We start from the raw sequence: 22,550 nt of genomic DNA, 5'->3' as shown, positions 1-22,550 counted from the left end.
CACCAGAGTCACAAAGCTCTGAAGATCAGAAGAAAATATTGTGCAAAGTGAAGAAGTGTAACACGAAGATTAGTAAATCTTCACAGTACTACAAAAAGCATCCTGTAAGCATGGAACAAAACAGACAATATACATTTTTAAAATGTAAATTCCATTATAGATAATTTATGTTTTATAAATTATAAAATATATACTATTTTTTAAAAACATAAAATTTTTCTCAGACAAGGCAACCAATTAAAACCCCCTCCCAAAAGGGCACATGTTTACAACTCTCTTCAAACCTTTTGAGTGTTAATATACCTAAAGGGACAAACACATTTTATGTTTGTTTCTTTGAGATGGGGTCTCGCTCTGGCACCCAGGCTGAAGTGCAGTGGCATAACCATCGGTCACTGTAGCCTCAATCTCCCAGGCTCAAGCGATGCTCCCATCTCACCCTCCCCTGAGTAGCTGGGACTACAAGCATGCACCACCATGCCTGGCTAATTTTTGTACTTTTTGTAGACACGCAGTTTTGCCATGTTGCCCAGGCTGGTCTCGAACTCCTGAGCTTAAACAATCCACCAAGGCTCAAGTGATCCTCAGCCCCCTGAGTAGCTGGGACTACAGGCACATGCCACCACACCCAGATTTTTTGTTTGTTTTTGTGGAGACCAGGTCTCCCTATGTTGTCAGAGCTGGTCTCAAACTCCTGGGCTCAATTGATCCTCCAGCCTTGGCCTCCTGAAGTGCTGGGATTGCAGGTGTGAGCCATCGTGCCCGGCAGAGACAAAATTTTTCACATTATATGTGCTGGGAAAACACCTGGGAAGTGTAATTATGTAAGGGATTTCTGTGATTAGTCTTTTGTGATTCATATGTTCATCTGCTCTTAATTAAGGGTATCATGTACTGAGTGAGTGTGCTGTATGGGATGCTCCCAGCCTAAAACAGAGCCTGTCCCCAAAGCAGTCACACTGTGGTTGGGAAGATTAGACATCCATGTGTTGAAAAATGACAAAGAATGAGGCAGGTGTGGTTGAGTGCCAGATGCTTGGGCCAAAAGTAGAGCTCTAGACCAGTGCTATCTCAGCAACACAATGCAAGCTATATATTTAATTTTATATTTTCGAGTTCAATTAAAAATTAAAACTAACAGATAAAATTAGTCTTTCAATATGTAATTGATCTAAAACATTTTTATGAGATACTTCACTTTTAAAAATACTGAATCTTTGAAATCTGATGTGTATCTTACATTTCTAGCCCATGTTAATTGGAACTAGGCCCATTTCAAGGGCTCAGTAGCAGGAGAGAGTGGATGGTAGAGTGGCGTAACCTAGAGGCTGGATAACCACGTGGACCTTAGATGAGGAGAGAAAACCACATGAATGGCCATTCCAGGGGACGTTATAAGGAGAAGAAAACTGCATGAACAAAAAACTTGGGGTATGGGGAGTCAAGAAGAATGGTCAGACAATGAATAGGCAGTTGCAGGTACTTCATTTTGATAGAGTAATTGGAGATGAAACTGGAAAGTGGTTTGGGAACAGATCAAAAAGTTTATGTAAAAGCGTTGAACTCTAATCTTCCTAAAAGCATGGAGATTTATAAGCAAGAGTGTCAGGATGAAAACAGTGTTTTAGAAAGATTCACCTGGCATCAGAAGGCATGATGGGTAGATATTAACATCTCACTTAATCTTCAAAGTAATTCTGAGTTAGTAAATTTAAAAATCCCATTGTACAAATCAGAAAACTAAGATTTACGTAATTTCATATACGTGAACTCATTATTAAATTGCTTTTTTTTTTTTTTCTGAGACAGTGTCTCACTGTCACCCAGGCTGGAATGCAGTGGTGTGATCTTGGCTCACTGCAACCTCCACCTCCCGGGCTCAAGTGATCCTCCCACCTCAGCCTCCCAAGTAGCTGGGACTACAGGCAGGTACCACCACACCTGGCTAGTTTTTGTATTTTTTGTAGAGACAGGATTTTTCCATGTTGCTCAGTTTGGTCTCAAACTCCTGGTCTCAAGCCTTCAGCCTGCCTCAGCCTCCCAAAGTGCGGGGATTACAGACGTGAGCCACTGTGCCCGGCTGACCTTTTTGACTTTTATGTATCAACTTCAGGAACTGACTCAGAGAAACGGCTCCTACCAAGCAGGTTTCCCAGTGCGTAAGTGTGAGGGCCTGTTCATTTCCCAAGGTCATGCCCCCAGGGAGCTAATGCATATGAGCTGAGGCAGTTTGTTCACGGCAACAGGTGAGCAGAGATAAGTCTAGGTGCCTGACTCCTAAGTTAGTCTCTTTTTCATGTCTCCAAACTACTTGTCTGTTCCCTACCAGACTAGAGGTCCCTTTAGAACTTGCCTTTTCATCTTTAACTCTGCAGTGCCTGATGCATTACCCCCTACAGGGTATGCACTCGGAATACTCATTGACTGCATTCTACTAGAGTCAGAGAAACAAGCTCCCTAGCTCCCGCGACAGTCCAGGCACATAGTGGTAACAGGCCTCACTAGGCCTAACTAGGGCAAGAAGATGTGAAATAACCCTCTATTTCTTTTGTACATCCAGATCTCCACTATTCGACACAAAGAATAGTTTCTCTAGGAAAGGTGCTAAGCCTCAAATTGCAATGTATAATATATGGGACCACCTCTGCTGGTGTACAGGAAACAATGAGGTTTTCCAAATATGTCTAAGAAATGCACTTATTTCTACAAATAGCACATCGATTGTTGGAATTCTGTACCCAACCAACATAAATTCTGTGACTATGAAGGTGGTATATATTATATGAAAATGGACATCATTATTTAAAAATAGGCATTTCACCAAAATTGCTAAATGAGAACTACGTGTTCTAAGTTCTAAGTCAGTTGTCAATGGGAAAAATACTTGATTTACTTGCCACTTATTGTATTATAATTTAATGGGATTCTTTCCTTTCTAACTGAGAGATCCAAAGACGTTGTTCTCACTGGACTCTACGGGGAAAAAAAAGCCCCGTCCCAAGCCCCAGTGCGTTTCCTGGACCCAAACAGTCACTGTACCTAAGAGAGCAGATTTCATTTCATTAATGTACAGATTTCTATTTTAAGTGTTACTTTTGCCTGTTAATACTGTAAGAAATAATATATCCAGAAAAATATATTTAGGGCAAACAAACATCACAGCCCTCTCAAAGTTTCAAAACAGATGCATAATCATTATCTTCCCATCTTAGCACAAAAGCTGGAGTTTATATGGGATCTTCAGCTGCTCCAAGTTATACGGATCTTGCCTTTTGACAAAGCATTAAGACTTTACTTGAGATTTTTAAGTTGCAGGTGTGTTCTCAATAATGCAGAATTCATTTTAAATAATATTATATTTTTATTCCCTTACCGGGATTATTGTTTGCAAGAAACTCAGTGTTGAGGTTTCACACTGGGAAGGTGGGAGCCAGGCAGAGGCTGACATGAGGAAACCTCCATGGGCCATGACCTTGGGACATTTGCAGGCCCCCTGCTTCAAACACTCAAGAAACCTATTTGGTAAGAATGCATTTCTCTGTGTCAGCCCCTCAGATTGATATATGAAATCAGAAAGCCACTTTAATAATTCACAAGGTAGCGGGTCACAAGTCCTATTACACACGCTGTGAGCATGACCAAACATTCTCTGTCTATACCCAGGGAAGACAGTTACAGCCAAAAGGTTCGCAGTAATCCTGGGGTCAGAACTGAGAAGCCTGGTTGCAATGACTTACCAGTGCATCCATTTTTACTGTGACCAAGAACACTGGAAGTCTGCTGGCTTTGAGACCGACTCTTTCCTAGATAGGGATTGGATGGGCACTGCCAGCAGTGGACTCTGTGTCTCTCCTTTTTCTGTCACCAATAGCCAAGTGCCCCTCCCTTCTCCGCCCCATTCCCCAGTAGACAGATTCTTCCTTTATAGAAGGCGAGACACCTAAGCAGGTCAGTCAAGTTGTGTTGACCTGACTGTCTCTTTACAAGGACAACATGTCTTTGCTTTCATGCATTATTTGACTTAGGAGGGCTGGCAGTCAGGAGGCGGTTTTGCTGCTTTCCCTCCAACTCTTGAGATTAAAGCGCATCTCCCATAGAAAAGCTACTGGTCCCTTTTCTACATTATAGGAATCCGGATACTTGGTTCTGTTAATCTTGCTAATGGAAATAGCATTGTTTCCATTGTATTTAATGATATAGCTCTTTTCCTTAAATGCGTTAAACATGTCTAACCAGCATTCAAATATTTCTTTCTCTGATCTGTATGTCAGATGAATTTGAATTGTAATTACATTTTCCTGATCCATACTGCAGAAACATCTAAGCTAACTGTGCCTCCGAAAATGCCACACTCAGGTCATCCTAGGCTGGAACTCTGGACAGATGTCTAAGATGTGAATCATGTTTATGCAGGGGATAAAAATGATGGTTTTTTGATGGCACTGAGGAATTGGGTTCAATCTAACACATATTAGATTACAGTTGTAGAGAAAAGTTTGAAATTTGTGGCAAAAAAGATGATTGTACTCTTAGGCTTTTTGTTTCCAACCAATGTAATAATATATTGTTGTCTTACTGCAATTATAATTCAGTAATACAAATACAATTTGTAATCATTTATTCATTTGTTTTACCTACTATGTGCTGGGCCCAACAGAGTATAGGGCAAGGCAGACACTGTCCTCAAAATCAGGAAGCAACTGTAGCTAATGTTTCCTGGCACTTTTGAAGAATTAGTAGAGACAAAGTAAACAAGTGCTTTTTAGAGTTCATTTATCAGAAATCAGAAATAACTTGCTGGATGTCAGTCCAGTTAGGAAAGATGAGAAAAGCATTTTATTCCTTTTTAAGGGTGACCACAAAATCCATATATTGGAAATGTCAAAGTTAATATTACATATTAATTACATGCATTAATTATATTACACATGCATATATATGTGTATATATGTGTATATATATGTATATATCTTTTTAGGTAAAATATATGGGATAGTCCCACAAGCTCTTATCTGAGGCCCCATGGGGCAAGATGTGTTTTGGGATTTCGAATCTGGGGATTTTAGGAAGGTAATATGGTTCATATACTAGATATTACGTAACACCTAAGCAGATATCAGATATTACATAACACCTAAGCAGGGTCCAGATCAGCATCTTATAATCAAACATTGGTGTCTCTACTGTGAAATGTATGATTATTCACAGTAAGTGGGTAAATAATGACTATAAATACCCTTATACCACTTCAAGTCAGATCTTGCTGCCAAATGAGTTCAAGTAAGGTCACGTTTGCTGCCAAATGAGTTATGGAAAAAAACTCTTATCTTCAGAGCTTTCTGGATTTGGGAATTTGGAATAAGAAGTTGTGGACCTGTATTATGGAATGTTCCTTTATAGAAAACCATCTACTGTTTAGGAAAGGCAATAAAATATATTTAAACTTACCAGTTACATTACATCAATTGATTTAATAGTAATACCATTCAGCAATTAATTAATTTGAGGAATAAATACTTATTTAAATAGTGGCAATTCCAGGGAGATTTTGAACCAGCTAAGGTTACATCCTGTTAGCAGGTATTAAGAGCCAAAGGCATGATTGTGATGCGGGGACAACTTTTTTTGGAAACAATCCATAGTAGTCAATATATTATATAGCCAACCTTCTGTTTTGTAGAGACCAACCTATCAGCTAAGAAAATATCTTTGGTGAATACAGTGCTGATTTCAAAGAATCTCAGAATTGGAAGTGACCTTAAAAAATCGCTATAGCCCAACCATCTCTCAGAGCAAAGATTCTTCTTATTCTTGAGGCATCAATCCCTTTAAGATTACAAAAGAAAAGGAAAGAAAAAGAAAAAAGGCTATGATCTTCATCCCAGAAAGATGCACATAATCTACATATGAAAATGATCACAATTATTTTCAAGGGGTCCATTAAGAATTCCTGCCTTAGATTCTTGCCGTATTTGAAAAGAAAGCTAAGGTAAAATTTCACAGCAATCTTAGTACTGTAAAATAAAGAGAGCTGCTTTATTTTAAGCTGCCTCATAAATTACCTGTGGTCATATGGCTTAGTGTCTTCTCTGACATTTATCTCAACTTATGATTTTCTATGCAGTATTTATAAGATAAATATTTTGAACTGATTGTGACCCTTTTTTTTTTTTTTTTTTTTTTTTTGAGACAGAGTCTCACTCTGTCGCCCAGGCTGGAGTGCAGTGGCCGGATCTCAGCTCACTGCAAGCTCCGCCTCCCGGGTTTACGCCATTCTCCTGCCTCAGCCTCCTCGGTAGCTGGGACTACAGGCACCCGCCACCTCGCCCGGCTAGTTTTTTTGTATTTTTTAGTAGAGACGGGGTTTCACCGGGTTAGCCAGGATGGTCTCGATCTCCTGACCTTGTGATCCGCCCGTCTCGGCCTCCCAAAGTGCTGGGATTATAGGCTTGAGCCACCGCGCCCGGCCTGTGACCCTTGTTTTTATCTTAAAGGTTGTAAAGAGGAAAAGTAATGACATTTTAGCTTTTCTCTTTGTATATTTACATTCCATATCATCCATAACTCAGAGGGGTGAAAAAAGAAAAAGAAATCCTCTAAGGAAAAGGCCTAAAATGTCCTACTAGTAAATGTGTCAAGCATCAATTTTCAGTTTGACATTAACTGAGAAAGGAAATGATGAAGTAAATTTTCTAACTGTTGAGCTGTCACAGGAAAAATGATTTATATTAATCTCTGGCATGAAATCATGATTTAGATTTGTCAGTATTAGGTACACAATTTCTTTTTTTTGACATTTGTAGGAGACTGAGGGGAGGGTTCTGGGTGTGTTGCAGTGTACACTTCCTTCTGCACTTTCATCTGAACTGTTTATGAAGGGCGTCCTTTTCAGCCTAAGTGTCTGAAAGAGGCTCACCAACCTGCCAAGAGGCAGTGCCATGGCAGATCTGCAGGAGTGCATGAACCTCCAGCCATACTGATTTCTAAGTGAGCAATGGCTTCCTCCATGCATGGACAGGAAAACTTTCCTTGAGCTTCTTTCCATTCAATCTAGCAAAATGAAACATAAATGGTCCCAAGTACAAGCCAGATCCCACCTGAAGTCTCACCTGTTAACTTGGCTCCATCCAACAGCTTGCCTCATTGTCTTCACTTGCACACAAGGCCAAGCCAGGGAAACACCAGGTAGGCTGGAAAAATAAGCCTAGGTGATTGGTTTCTGGCCCATCATGCAATATTTCTTATCAGGTTTTGCAACTGGGCTTTGGCTGGGCCTCAGCCCAGAGTCTAGGGAGAATGGAGAGCTCCTCCTTAGATTAAGTGGCCAAGGGGTGTGGAGGTTTTCCTCTCACATTGTTACGGTTGAGGACCATTTCTTCTCCCCTCCCAGTAGGAGAAAAACACTCAGTCATAATAATTAATGTGCTTTGGAGCTATTTGGTGTCAAAAAAATGCCATGAAGATTATAGAACACAGAATCTGAAACAACCTTGAGAACAGTATGCTGAGTCAAAGAACCAGACACAAAAGGCACATCTTGCATGATTCCATTTATATGAAATATCCAAAAAAGGCAAATTCATAGAGACAGAATGTAGACTAGTGGTTGCCAGGGGCTGGGAGGAGGGGGAAGGAAGGGTAACTGCTTAATTGGTCTGTGGTTTCTTTTTGGGGTGACGAAAACATTGTGGAACTAGATAGTGGCAGTGTTACAAAATCTTTTGATTATACGAAATGCCACTGAATTGTGAGCTTTAAAATGCCTAAATGCTGAATTTTATGTTATGTGTCTTTTATCACAATAAAAAGAAAAATCCTATTGGGTTCTTTTCTATTAGGCTCGCAATTTGTTTAGATCAACAAAATCATGTAAAACCAAAACTGGGGAAGCTATTTTAATAAAAGAGAAAGGAAGAAAATTACTGTCACCTGAACAATGGTGAAATATATTTTTATCAGAGTTTAACGCATGCAAGGAGGAATCAGTCTTCATAAGCCAATGCGATTTCTTCTTTTTACAGATAAAGAAGTTAAGACTTTTGTGGTAACCTGGTCTTCAGGAGCAGACATCTAGATTTGAGTTTTTTTCTGCCAGGTTTATGGGCTATGTTACTTAAGTGCAGTTACCTGGGCTCTCAGAACCTCAGTTTCCACATCAGTAAACTGAAAATATCTAGGGCTGATCTTCCGAAAATATCATCAGACCTCACGATTCACCAAAGCCAAATCAATTAGAAGTTACTTTGAGAAGAGAGAATACCACCATGACAAAGTCTCAGCAGTGCCTCATAAGAAGGAAGTCAAAATGGATATTTACAGGGTTTCGGCACCTAGGGGCACATATGATTCACAGCAGGTCTTTCAAGGTGCAACCGGTTGAGATTGGGCAGGCTTTGCAACATAATAGTGTAAGATTGGCCGGCTTAGCAGCACAAAGGTCTTGAAGCAAGTCTTGACAAGTGAACTGTTGTTTGAATAGCCAGCTGCTTGCCTGTTGTCTCAGATTAATTCCTACAGGAATTTTCTGAAGCAAACTGTGCAGTTATTTATTGATTGACAGACTTACTCCTGTTGAGGGAAGGGTTCCTGGAACAAACAGCTAAATTGTAATAACACAGGTGGTCTCAGTTTCAGTCCTGAGTCTGTCATGTCTGATACTGGCTGGAGTTCCCAGAGATGCTATGGTCACGTGTCAAGCGCATAGCCTGGGCACTCAATAAATCCTTCATTTTTCCCCAAAGCATCACCACCATTCCCTCTCAAAACTCGCTCCTTGATAGTGAATCTCCGTCAGAACTAGAAGCAAGGTTTGTGCTGTACAGACTGGAACCCTTCCTGCCATCCACTGTCGGACTGGCCTCCACTTCTTTGGTCAAAGGCAAATTCATTCAGCTACAATAAAAAGTCCCAAGTCTTTTCACCACACTGAATGAGGCAGCAGCAGAGCGTAGGGTTATGATGCTGACAGACAGAGGCCCTAGGTTCCCTGTCACTTGATTTGTGAGCCTCGGCCAGTTATCTCCCTCTTTCAGCCTCACTTCCTCATCCAGAAGATAAGGACGATTGTGCTTAGCACACAATACATATTCGGCTAACTTTTTTAATTAAGTAAATTGTTGTCTTAAATTTTATTTAAATTTTTTTTCTAAGGTTGCATAAAGATGAAATTTTCTTGTTTTGTTTCCATTTGTTTCCGGTTGTCCCTTATCTTCTGGGAGGACCTGGGTTACGGCTCCCTGGACATGAAGGAATCAGTCTTTCATGTGGGATCCTGGGCCTGACCTGTTCAGAGGGAGAATGCAGAATCTCATGGGACAAGGTGGGTGCAAGGGACCCACAGACAGATTTTTCAAACCAAAGGTTTCACATTTCTTAGATAAACATGACCAGGTCTAAAAATATCCATTCTTAGCTATTCTCCTCTTCTCTTTTCCTATGACTTTCAACACCCCTCATGTGGTTGAAATTTGTAGCCTGTCCCATTCAACCTGCTTTGCTGCCTAGGGTTCAAGTATAACAGGTTTTTTGTTTGTTTGGTTGTTTTTGTTTTCATTTTTGCAGTTTTATTTGTATAAACTAGTAGTTTTCTGATCTACAGAATCATTCACATCCATATGGCAGGTCAAATACATGCTATCAGAGATTTGTGGATAATTCGAATTTTGAATACTTCAAATGGAAGCTTTCAGAAAAGGCCCCTGAACTGGGGATTGGGACCTGCATGGTTCTAATTCTCTCTGCTCCCAATAGGTTTGGGGGAGTGATTTTATATCTGGTAACCCCAGTGTTGAATGTGCAAAGGCTGCTGGTTGAACCAGGTAACTGCTAAGGTATTTTCTTAGCTCTGATTAATTGTAATTACCCTACTTTTAACCATTGATATTAAAAGTTCAGGCTTTCCTTGAAGGCAAATCCCATCACTTTCTCAGGGGTATTAAAAGAAATCCAAGTTAATTAATTAGTTTATATCTTTATATCAAGAAACATTTATTGAGCTCCAACTAGAAGCCAGGTACTATGTCAGGTCATGAGGTCATGGAAACCCAGGGTGCTGGAGACCTGGAGACCTGGTTAGAGACCAACATAAGTCTCTAACTCGGCAGGGTTTACTGTGAGACCCCCAAGGAGGGAGCAGATTCTAACACTGGCTGGGACAGTCAGGGACAGCATCACCCACAAGGTACCAATGGACTGAAACTTGGATGGTGGATAGTTTTTGACAAGATGAAAAGCACATTCCAAGCAGAAGGGAGAAACTCTCAAAGGCTTGCAGGCAAAAAAGAGCAAAGGACGTGGTCTGTGTTCCAAAGACAGCAGGAACATTTGCATGGCTGGGGCAGAGGCTGCCAGGCTGGCCCAGTGGGAAAGGATTCCTGATAACAGGCAAAAGCTGGATTGGGAAGGAGTTTATATATCTTAATAAGAATTTTGGACTTCATTCTGTAGGGAAGAGAGTCACTGAAGATTTTAAGTACAAGAATAACTGGGTCAGATCTGAGTTTTTTCACAAGCAATCCCCGGTCACAAAGGAGATGGATGGGTGGAAAAAGAACTAAAGAAGATGACAAGAGAAGGTCATCGATTTCAAAATGGGAGACAGGTGGAGGAGCAGTCTGGGGAAGTTCACAGTAAATGGATGTGTGCTTTAAGACTCTTGCGTCTGTGGGGGTGCGGGGAGAGATGGCCACCAAGCAGCTAGGAAAATAGATTTGTGCTTCAGGGAAGGGTTAGAGAACAAGACACTTGTAGGAGGGACTTTTCGCTTTTAACTTTAGGTTAGAAGTTAAATGCGAAAACAATCTAATACCCCAAAAACACCCCCAAAATAAGCAGGAAAATAATGATGAGGAGAAGACAAATGATGGGGAAGAGAACAGTCATTTCTACAGTATTCCTTGGGCTGATTTTCAAAACGGCAAGTCTTTTTTACATGTTGAAGGATAAATACCTCTTTTTGATAGCCAATTTAGGCATCATATGAATATAATAATGGCCTCATTGTCTCTAACTCAACACTCTGCCATGATGCCCTGAGTAACTGTAAATGCTCAAGATGCACAGAGATGCAAGATCCAAGGATACATCTGCATACGTCCACTGAAGATCACATTTTAAACCTTAATAGCTTAATAACAGATAAGAAAAATATAGATTTCAGTATTATTAAATATATATGCATGTGTATCCATATATGTGGTGTGTGAGTGCTGTATGTGTGTGTGTTCATATTCTTTCTCCTCCTAGGAAAAGACGATGTATTAGCTCAGGTGAGTTGCCCAGGAATAGCTAGGAAAATGTCATGCTCTCCTTCAGAGTTTCAGCCTGTTGTCCTCATATGCCCAGTTTATGCAGGACTTTTCCCTACATCATCAAAAGAATGTGTTTGGCACTGGGGCCTCAGTATCAAGCAGACAACATAGTTCTTACTTACTTTAGAAGTGCAACTGGTAGAATAAAGAGCCTGAGAACCGGAACTGCTGCCAGAAATAGCAGGGCAAATTCACCCACTTCCAAGAAGGTCACTCAGTCTCAGAACAGGGTGCAGGCAGATTGAAGCAAATTCTTGGCACCGCCTGTGCCATGCCTGCCTGTTGCATAATGGACAACTCTTAGTTCCCTTGATTGAGAGCGCTGGTGTTGACCCGGCATTTTCTGTTCCTCTCTATTATATCACTTTCCAGCCCATGTCAAAACAATCACTATTGTCAGTGACCTTCCCTAATAACTCAGTCTCTCTTCTGTATTTAACAGCTACCTGTTAAGAATCCTATTTTTAACAAACAAGTATAACCTAAAAGCTGTCATCTGTCAGGTTTCAAATGTTTGTTAAAAAATAGGAGTCCCAAACATGTAGCCATTAGGCAACAGAAAGCCATAAACAATGGGAAGAGCAAGCAACAGCAGGAGACGTTAATCACATCTGACTTCATTACTGAACCTCCACTTTGGAAGGGCCACAGTCAGTGGCAAATCATGCAGAGTTGGAGGGTGATTGCTCTTAACAGAAGCAGTTCTACTGACCTTCAGGAAATTATGTCCTGAAGACATCCTGCTCACGTTAATAAATGAGAACAATGCTCTTTTGGTGGAGGGAGAGGACCTGTCCTAGAGTAGGAATTGGAAAAATAAGATAATGTCTCAAGAAAGATGCATAACTCAGGAGAGTACTTTGAAACCATGGCTAATTTTTCCTCTTTTAGCACCACACGAACTGCTTTTATGCATTACATCACTTGACCTAAGAGAACACTGTGAGGCAAGTACTGTGTTGTCACATTTTACTGATGAGGAAACTGAGGCTTGGAGAAGGTCAAATAACTTGCCTAAAAATACAGAGCTGGGAAATGGCTGTATAGGACTTCAGGAACCCAGGCACTTTCCATAGAGCCCACCCTCTTAACCACTCCATTCTATCTCCTACCTATGATCCAAAATGCCCTTTTATGAAAACTGAAACAGAAGCACCACCTCTCCACCCCACTGCTGGACTTTCTGATTCAAGCCACACTTGGCCAAGAGGGTGGTGGCAACCTGGGTTCCAGTCAAGAGAGAACTCTCTAAATCATCCTCCAGTTGGGGAGTGAAGGTTGCAGTTTGCTCCATGGCCTCATTCTCTCTGATTCAACACTCCGCCACGATGCCCTGAGTAATTATAAATGCTCAAGTTGCACAAAGATGCAAGGTCCAAGGATACAGCTGTATATACGTCCACTAAAGGTCACATTTTCAACCTTAATAGCTTCTGTTTTTACCCAGGCCCATGACTCCTTTTCTTTTCTCATGCATGATAGAATATGTGCTTTTCTTGCTGAGCTATACCCTACGCATTTCCTTGGTCTTACCTTCATAGTATTTTTCCACTATTTCTTTGATTTAGGGAAATTCAAGCTTTCAAATCTGCAGAGCCCTAGGACATAGGAGACTATTAAGTTCACTAGAGCAGAAGATCTTTAAATAGAAGCCCCTGGTAAGTTGGATTCTGCATCATTAATAATCACCTGGAGGACAGAGGAACAGAGTCCTGCTAATTGACAATCACTCAGAAATAAATATAAAAATCTCTGAAATGCTAATTGTTAAGTGTTTATTGAGGCCCATCATATGCCTGTGCTGAATACTAAAGTACCAAAACATTTCCAAAGAACTTTCAGTCTGATTGTACTCCAAAAAATAGAGGCAAGTATGATATTATATGTAATCAAGTGTGAAAATGTGCACAATGTGGTTCAATTGATGGCAGTTTGTTGTATAATCATGTTTTGGTCACACACCTACAATATAAAGGGAGCTACTATTTTTCTCAGTTAAAATTCAAACGAAAGTCCATAATTTTCTGTGAGAAGCTATGACATCACAATAAAGACACTGATCAGGATTTTTTTTTTCTTGCTGGCATTTAGATTTTTTTTTAATTTGAAGGTCTTTTAATGTCTTTGAAATATTTAATAAGAAATGCAGTTACTATTAAATATGCAGTTATTAGCCACAGATAGTACTTCTCATTGTAAATAAAAGTTATTTTCCCAGCACCTACTTGCTCCTTAAATGTTATTTCAAAAATCCATTTTGTATGATGATACTGTTCTTAGGATTTTACTTTTGGAATCCAAACAACAATAATGTTCCCTTTCTCCCCGTGAAACGCACCTGTTAGGAGCCCTGATGACACAGAAAGAATTCTCAAGGTCTCCTAGAGAAAATACTCCATCAACTTTACGGCTAACATGAGATTTTGAAGAAGGGAAGACAAGTGCAACCGGTTGAGGACGGTGCACAGAGGGCTTCTAAATTCTTCTGCAGTTTGTAGTGCTACAGATAAGTTTTTCCATGGAGCAGTCCAACCTCTGTTGCTGCAAGACCTGTTTTTTTTTTTTTTTTTTAAACAAGTCAGTAAACTAACTGGAACTTCTGTTAAGTCTTGTGACTCTATAAATGGGTGCAGATTTAACTTGACACGTTAATTTCTTTCTAGAAAACAATTTATATTCATAGAATTATGGAATCCCAGAGAGGGAAGGGCCTTTGCATTCAGCCGGTCCAAACACCAATCTCGAGCTCATATTGTTCATTTCAAAAGCAGTCTGTGTTCCAGAGCAGCTGCGCTCAGACCCCAGAGGCTGGTATTTTGCATGTCCTCTGTCCCGTCAGGGTCGTTCAGGATGAACATCATTCGTTGGTGATTATTTTTGCTGGGTGGTATGGACAGATTCTGAGTGATAGATTGGTAGTTTGTGAGGATTAGAGATTTTGAAAAATACTCTTTATAGAGATCCCATATTATTATTTTCATCTCTGTGTGAGGAGTCCTAGGCCTAGAAAAACCAAATGGGCACAGCTTGAATCCAGGCCAGGGAGCTCCAAAGCCTACGCTCTGATGCTCTTTCTGGCAAACCACACTACTGGGATATTTTAACAAACCCAAGAAAGAATGAGGGAAAATAAGTTTTTTTTTTTTGAGACAGAGTTTCGCTCTTGTTGCCCAGGCTGGAGTGCAATGGCACAATCTCAGCTCTCTGCAACCTCTGCCTCCCGGGTTCAAGCGATTCTCCTGCCTCAGCCCCCCAAGTAGCTGGGATTACAGACGCCTACCACCACACCTGGCTAATTTTTTTGTGATTTTTGTAGAAACAGGGTTTCACCATGTTGGCCAGGCTGGTCTTGAATTCCTGACCTCAGGTGATCCACCCACCTTGGCCTCCCAAAGTGCTGGGATTACAGGCGTGGGTCACCATGTCTGACCTTTTTTTTTTTTTTTAAACAGGGTCTCGGCCAGGCGCGGTGGCTCAAGCCTGTAATCCCAGCACTTTGGGAGGCTGAGACAGGCGGATCACGAGGTCAGGAGATCGAGACCATCCTGGCTAACACGGTGAAACCCTGTCTCTACTAAAAAATACAAAAAACTAGCCGGGCGAGGTGGCGGCGCCTGTAGTCCCAGCTACTCGGGAGGCTGAGGCAGGAGAATGGCGTAAACCCGGGAGGCGGAGCTTGCAGTGAGCTGAGATCCGGCCACTGCACTCCAGCCTGGGGGCAGAGCGAGACTCCGTCTCAAAAAAACAGGGTCTCACTCTGTCACCCAGGCTGGAGTACAGTGGGAGGATCTCAGCTTACTGCAGCCTCAACCTCCTGGGATCAAGCAATCCTCCCACCTCAGCCCCAGCAAGTAACTGGGACTACAGGTGTGCGCCACCATGCCCAGATAATGTTTGTATTTTTTGTAGAGATGGGGTTTTGCCATGTTGCCCAGGTGGGTCTCAAACTCCTGGACTCAAGCAATCAGCCCACCTCTGCCCCACAAAGTGCTGGGATTACAGGTGTGAGCTAAGGCAAAACAACTTTTAAAAAAATAGATTAAAATGTATTATTAGCAAGGAGAACTAGAAACTGATTTTTGGGGGGTCACCCAGTAGCTACAGGTATCTACCTCCCCTGCCCCGTATTTCTACATTTTTCTTTTCTCTATATAAAAGTCTATACTTTCAAAAAATTCCAGCATGTAGTTTTATTTTCGGTCTCCCCTAAATATATGCAGATTTGACAGATCCCTTTGCCAGCCACCCATGAAATCAGATGAGTAATTTCAAATTGCAGGGCTGGAAAAATGACCAGCACAGAATAAAGACATGAGCTGGCAGCCACACAAGACAGATCTCAAAAACGAGGAGCAGTAGCTGAGAGGCTAAGAGGATCTGTCCCAGCCACAAGTACTTGGAAAACGGAGGAAGTTGAATCAGGTAGATTGCTGTGAGTGGGAGATTAGGGAGAAATTAAATCTTGGAGTGCCCAGTAACTGTTTGGTGTCAGGTCTTGACAGAACACAAGCTCCCACATGCCTGGTGACCAAGCAAATTAAGACAGTCCTGGCTTAGGCTGCAGACAGGAACAAGAGAGAGAAATCTGATGTCAGAATAAAGGCCTGATTGGCAAATTAAGCTGAATCAAGGTGAAATGACAGTACAGCAGAAACTTACTTGTAATTCACCTTCCCTTAGTCTACGCTCCCAAATCTTACACATGCGCAGTAAAATATTTTTCACTAGGAACTGTTGTGCTGATTTTATAGAAAACACATGGAAGACGGATCGCAGCGAGGGAGAGGAAACACGACAGTGATGAAAAGGAAAACCAGGTCCGTAACTGGGGGCAACCAGACGTTACCAACAGCAGCATCGGGAGGTTTCTGTTCGATGGATGATTCATTTTCATCCAAGAATTAAACAAAGGAACATCAGATTTTATTTTTGAACATTGGAGTTTATGATTGTTTCCTTCTGATAACAGCTACTTCATTCATGGTCCACCCATCCATCATTTGGTTCTGTTGAGCTCAACTGGGTTTTCCTTTTCCTTAACATTTTACATTTTGTTGAACAGAAAGGTGAAGAGACTAGAAAGGTAACCATAATTAGAAACAGATATCTATGTACCTGCCACCTACTGGAGTTGATTAATATTGACATTTGGCCATATTCACTTCAGAGCTTTTAAATGTTTTGTTGTTGTTGTTGTTTATGGTTTTGTTGTTGTTGTTATTGTTGTTTTTTGAGACGGAGTCTGTCTGTGTCGCCCAGGCTGGAGCCAGTGGCATAATCTCGGCTCACTGCAACCTCTGCCTCCCAGGTTCAAGCAATTCTTCTACCTCAGCCTCCCGAATAGCTGGGACTACAGGCATGTGCTACCACGCCTGGCTAATTTTTGTATTTTTAGTAGAGACGGGGTTTCACCATATTGGCCAGGCTGGTCTCAAACTCCTGACCTTGTGATGTACCCACCTCAGCCTCCCAAAGAGCTAGGATTATAAGCATGAGCCACTGTGCCCGGCCCTAAATGTATTTTTAAAAATAAAGATAAGTTAAGCCTCCTTGGTTTCTTACCCTGTACTAGTCTCCTTTTTTTCCTCCCCAGAGCCAGTCTCTATCATGAATTCAGTAGGTTTCCTTTACCAAGTTGTCATACCTGTTAAAATATATATATGTATGTATATATGCAGTATACACATAGATACATCATAGAATATTGTCTTGTTACTATTTTTTTCTTTCTTTTTTTTTTTTTTTGGAGACAGGGTCTTGCTGTGTCCCCCAGGCTGGAGTGCAGTGGCTGGATCCTCTCTCACTCCAACCTCCACCTCCCCAGCTCAAGCGATCCTCCCACCTCAGCTTCCCAAGTCGCTGGCACACACCCCCGACTGGCTAATTTTTTGTATTTTTTGCAGAGACATATGTTGCCCAGGCTGGTCTCAAACTTCTGAGCTCAAACCATCTACCCACCTTAGCCTCTCAAAGCTTTAGGATTACCAGTGTGAACCGCTGCACATGGCTTTGTCTTATTACTTTTAAAATTATTTACTTTTAGCATATTGTAGATCTTAATCCGTAGCCACATCATAGTAAAGGCATGAATCTACAACTTGCTATTTTTCAGCCAACCCATTTTGAAATCCAGTTTTATACATCATATGGAGACCACACTAGTTTTGCGAACTTTAAAACAGATGATTCCCATAGGGCAAATGTTGCTATTAGGTAATAAAAGGTTCAGGTGATGAGTATTATGGACAAAAGGAAGAGATTAACTGCACCTCAAAGAGTATCATGAGGATCTCTGATTGATCAAATTAAAAAATCAAATTAAGAAGCAACGAGTACTAATCAGCCTTGATATGTTTGTTATGGAGCTATTTTATTGAAATAAAAGTGCTTTGAAGATGAAAAGCACATTTTTTTTCTTTCCTAGAATTAAATCATTTCATCCCTCCCGCAGGCTACAAAGTTCATTCAAGTAGAAAAAAGTAAATGCTCCAGTTCTTTTTTTTTTTTTTTTTCTTTTGAGATGGAGTCTCACTCTGTCACCCAGGCTGGAGTGCAGTGGCACGATCTTGGCTCACTGCAACCTCCACCTTCCCAGTTCAAGCGATTCTCCTGCCTCAGCCTCCTGAGTAGTTGGGATTACAGGCGCCTGCCACCAGGCCCAGCTAATTTTTGTATTTTTAGTTAGAGACAGGGTTTCACCATGTTGGCCAGGCTAGTCTCGAACTCCTGACCTCAAGTGATCTGCCAGCCTTGGTAGTTCTTTTCTCATGGAGTTTCAGCTGACTTATATTAAGGCTTGCTTGCTTTCTCTTTTTATTTCTGACCACAGTTTGTAACTTGCCTGCACTGAAAGATACTCTTTTTCCACCGCTTAAAGCATGCAAAGTAATGGTCTGGAGGGAGGGCTCATTAACCTTTTTAATTTTTTTTCCTGTGGTTTCCTCTCATTATTTCATTGCCTAGGCAATATTTTTTAAAAGACCTCATGCTGGTGAATAGAAGTTGACATAAAAGAGCATAACAACTTTTTTGGAGTCTCAAGGTCTGTGATGTAAACACCCCAATTTGTTTTTCAAAGGTTTTCTTCATCCATTGTATAAATACACATATTTACATAATTTCCAAAACGTGTGCTTTGCAGCCGCAGTCCTTCCCGCATTATCTATTAATAAGGGTCACATGTAGATGTGGATTTGCAAGCTTGAATTCCAACACGTCACTTTGTCATTTTCAAATTTTGTGAGCGCTGGAACTTAGTGGGCAGACTTCCCCATCTCGCTTCAAGAAAACATCCGAAGGGTGTCATCCACTTTGGAGGAACAAGACACCCGAGTTTTGATAAACTTGATCTCTGTGGGATTATACCAGAGAGGGAACTGAAGTGAGATGGGCATCTGCAGGCACTGAACTTTAAGCTTGTCCTTCTAGGGTAACATTTGCAATTCTTTTTATGCTGCACTTTTTCTTTTGTCCCCTAACTTCTGATGAAGGCCATGGGTATGTCAGTGGAAGTCAAAGGTAGCACATAGGTCACTGGAGAAATGGAGGGTATTTTCTATATTCAAGTGGTTTTCAGTGGGCTTCATCTACCCTTGCTTGACGTGGCAGAGCTTAGAGAGGATGCAGGGAGTTTAGAGGTGGGGACAGGGCTGCCAACAGTTTGAGTTTTGCTTAACTTTGGCTTGTTGGAAGGCAGAGCACCTGAAGGAGACCTCTCTGGGTATTTCCAGATGCCCACCTGTGGCCGAAATCAAAGAACAAAGACACCCAGAGACCCTTTGGTCAAGCCCTCTGCGACACCTTCACAGGACATTTTCCTTGGCCCTCTGTCAGTTTCTCCGAGTAAGAATCCTTTTTTATTTTTTGCTGGTATCTCCTAGGCTTTCCAGTTCAACAGAAGGATCTTCTCTTGACCCTCAGAGCCATTTTCATTTTTTACTATATTGAATTTCTTTTGTACATTACTTTTTATTATAGCTTCTCTTATTGCAATGTGTCTTACTAGTGTTTTCTCTGCATTTTCATCTTTAAAAGAATTAAATAGAGAAGAGTAAGAATGAGGGGAAGAATTTCAAACAAGGGAAGCCCGAGGCCATTTTCCCCACAGTGAGCTCTGCCCCACTGAGTTCTTCCCTGCCTGTCAGGAGATCTCTCATTTCAGTTTCAGATGGTCCCCTTGACCTTGAAGACAGCCCTCTGGGAAAAGCTCTTAGTCTTACACCTAAAATTATTATTCTTGGCAGCTCAGTGGGGAAAGAGGCTGAAATATTCCCCCTGGGGAGCTGTAACCCCAGCCCCAAAGATGGCTTAGTGGGGCCTATAATATTCTTATCTTCAGATGATTAGGCTTGTGAATTAAAATTCTTGATTTCTCATATGCATAACTTTCTCACACTGAGGTGACTGGGGGGAATTCTGGGTAGTGTCCCTCTATCCCTCCAGATCCACTTTCCCCTCTTCTTCCATTCAAATCTGGCCTTTGGAAAGCTCAAAAGTATATCCTTAAACATCCAGCCCCTGGATACCAGCATCATCCTCATCGTGAAACTTTTATCAAGCATCCGGACTCCTACAATACAAAGAAGTACGAGGGGCAATCCCTGCCCCAAAGGTGTCTCGAATGACTTGTGACCACAGGACACACATCTATTAGCATAAAGTGAAAAAATAGCTTGAAGGAGAATTATGTGGGCAATAAATACTGCAGGAGTTCAGGGAAGGGAGAAAAGACTGCAGCTGGGGGCAGACAAAAGTGATCTCATCAATGACGTGGGTTTTGGGAAGTGGCAGACTTGAGACTAAGGCCTGTCATTGCAGCACATTGGGAGGCCAAAGCCGATGGATCACTTGAGGTCAGGAGTTCGAGACCAGCCTGGCCAACATGACGAAACCCTGCATCTACTAAAAATACAAAAATTAACCAAGCATGGCGGCCCACGCCTGCAGTCCCAGCTACTTGGGAGGCTGAGGCAGGAGAATCGCTTGAACCCAGGAGGCAGAGGCTGTAGTGAGCCGAGATCGCACCACTGCACTCCAGCCTGGGCAACAGAGTATCTATTCTTCCAAGGAGTATTGTGTGAAAAAAGGCGTAGAGGCGGAGGGGTACTGGTGTATCTGAGGCCAGTTAGCGGGCCAGAGTTTGACACTGCAGGTGTGTTTTACCCGAAAGGCAAGGACTGTCTCCCTTCTCTAGGTGCTATCTAATGTCCAGGCTATTTGGTGTACCTGGGACTATTAAATAACAGTGTCTGGGGCTTTGACAAGGAAACAAAAGTTACCTTTGTCTGCTGCCTGAGTTGCAAAGAGCAGTATGTTTTTAGCTTGGAAAAGATTGAGAACTGTATTTCTTTTAGCTTACTTATTCTCACTTATCCTGGTAACACTGATCCATTTTTTTTCATGTTTTAAAATTAATACATTCAGTGGTATGTGTGTATTACACACAGGAAAATTCACTCTTTTTAGCATGCCTTCTTGTGAGTTTTGACAAATGCATACAGTCACGTAACCATGACCACAATTGAAATATCGAGCAGTTCCATCATGCAAAAAATTCCCCTGTGTCCTCTGCAGGCAACCCTTTTCCTCATCTCCAGGCTCGGGCAGCAATGGATCTATTTTCTGTCCCTACAATTTTGCCTTTCCCAAAATGTCATATAAATGAAATCACACACCCTATGACTTTTGAGTCTGGCTTTCTTTTTTTTTTTTTCTTTTGTATTTCTTCATTCAAATTTATTTTTCATTTTTGTATCTCACTTACCAACACATGTGTAAAATGTAGCAGATGTGTTAGTAAAGGAGAAGCAGCTGGGGAGAGAAGGGTAGGAATTAAGCAGCCACACATGAGTCAGGTTGAGCAGGAAGTGATTGGGGACAGAGGTGGCAGGCATCCTCCTCCCTACCCCACCTTCCCACAAGGCACCAGCAACTGCTGCTGCTCACAGCCCTTGAGTCTGGCTTTCTTCACTTCATTTTCTTCGTAATGCATTTGAGATTAGTCCACATCGTTGCATGTTTCAGTAGTTCATTACTTTTTGTTGCTGAGTAGTGTTCCATTGCACAGATGTACCAAAGTGTGTTGATCTATACACAAGGTGAAGGACATTAAGTTTGTCTCTACATTTTTGGCATTTACAAATAAAGCTGCTGAAAGCATTCACATGCAGGTTTTTTGTTTGTTTGTTTGTTTGTTTGTTTGTTTTTGAGACGGAGTCTCCCTCTGTTGCTTAGACTGGAATGCAACGGCATGACCTTGGCTCACTGCAACCTCGGCCTTTCGGGTTCACGCAATTCTCCTGCCTCAGCCTCCCGAGTAGCTGGGACTACAGGCATGAGCCACCACAGCCGGCTAATTTTTGTATTTTTAGTAGGGACAGGATTTCTCCATGTTGGTCAGGCTAGTCTCGAACTCCTGACCTCAGGTGATCTGCCTGCCTCGGCCTCCCAAAGTGCTGGGATTACAGGCATGAGCCACCGCACCCGGACACATGCAGGTTTTTATGTGAACCTATGTTTTCATTTCACTGTGTACAAACTTAGGGAGCGAACTGAGTGTGTGACTTCCAGGTCATCTAAGTATATGTTTAGTTTTGTAAGAAACTGTCCATGCCTATAATCCCTGCACTTTGGGAGGCCGAGGCAGGATTTCTTGCCCCTAAGAGTTCAAAGCCAGCCTCAGAAATGAGGCAAGATGTTGTTTCTACAAAAAGTTTAAAAATTAGCCAGCCATGGTGGCACATGCCTGTAGTCCCAGCTACTCAGGAGGCTGAGGCTGCAACGAGCCATGTTGACACCACTGCACTCCAGCCTGGGCAACAGAGGGAGAGAGTCTGTGTCAAAAACAAAACCAAACAACAACAACAAAACAAAACCAAAGAAAAAAAGAAAAAGAAAAGAAAAGAAAGAAAAAGAAACTGCCCAACTATTTTCTAAAGTGACTGTGCTGTTATTCACCCCCCCAGCAGTGTAGAAGACAAGACCTCCGGTTTCTCTGCATCCTTGCTGGCACTTGCTCATTTAAACACCTTTTTAGCTATTCTAATAAGCGTTGCTTTAGTTTACATTTTAGTTTGCATGATGGTGAGCGTCTGTTCATCAAACTGGTAAGTTTTTATTAGTAATTCTACTACTTAATAATAATTCCACCACAACCGTAGTTAACCATTCCACTACCGCAGTGCTTCTCACTGGCACCAGTTTTGCACCCCTTCCCGGACATTTAGCAATGTCTGGAGGCAT

The 22,550-nt window shown here is 41.7% G+C and overlaps 1 long non-coding RNA gene across 2 annotated transcripts; it reads left to right on the top strand.

Annotated features, from left to right (window-relative positions):
- The first annotated feature begins 1,977 nt into the window (after window positions 1-1,977).
- LOC117066649 lies at window positions 1,978-16,595 on the top strand. Of its 2 annotated transcripts, XR_004430433.1 has the most exons (4): window positions 1,978-3,522; window positions 9,219-9,319; window positions 12,878-12,967; window positions 16,038-16,595. It is a non-coding gene; the product is annotated as an uncharacterized LOC117066649 (long non-coding RNA). The 2 variants fall into 2 exon arrangements; XR_004430432.1 differs by lacking the exon at window positions 1,978-3,522 and having other exon boundaries at window positions 6,426-9,319.
- Window positions 16,596-22,550: the final 5,955 nt, after the last annotated feature.

Source organism: Trachypithecus francoisi, unplaced genomic scaffold, assembly GCF_009764315.1.
Source record: "Trachypithecus francoisi isolate TF-2019V2 unplaced genomic scaffold, Tfra_2.0 Contig01579, whole genome shotgun sequence".
NCBI classification, from domain to species: domain Eukaryota; kingdom Metazoa; phylum Chordata; class Mammalia; order Primates; family Cercopithecidae; genus Trachypithecus; species Trachypithecus francoisi.
This window is presented reverse-complemented; position numbering and strand designations above follow the sequence as displayed.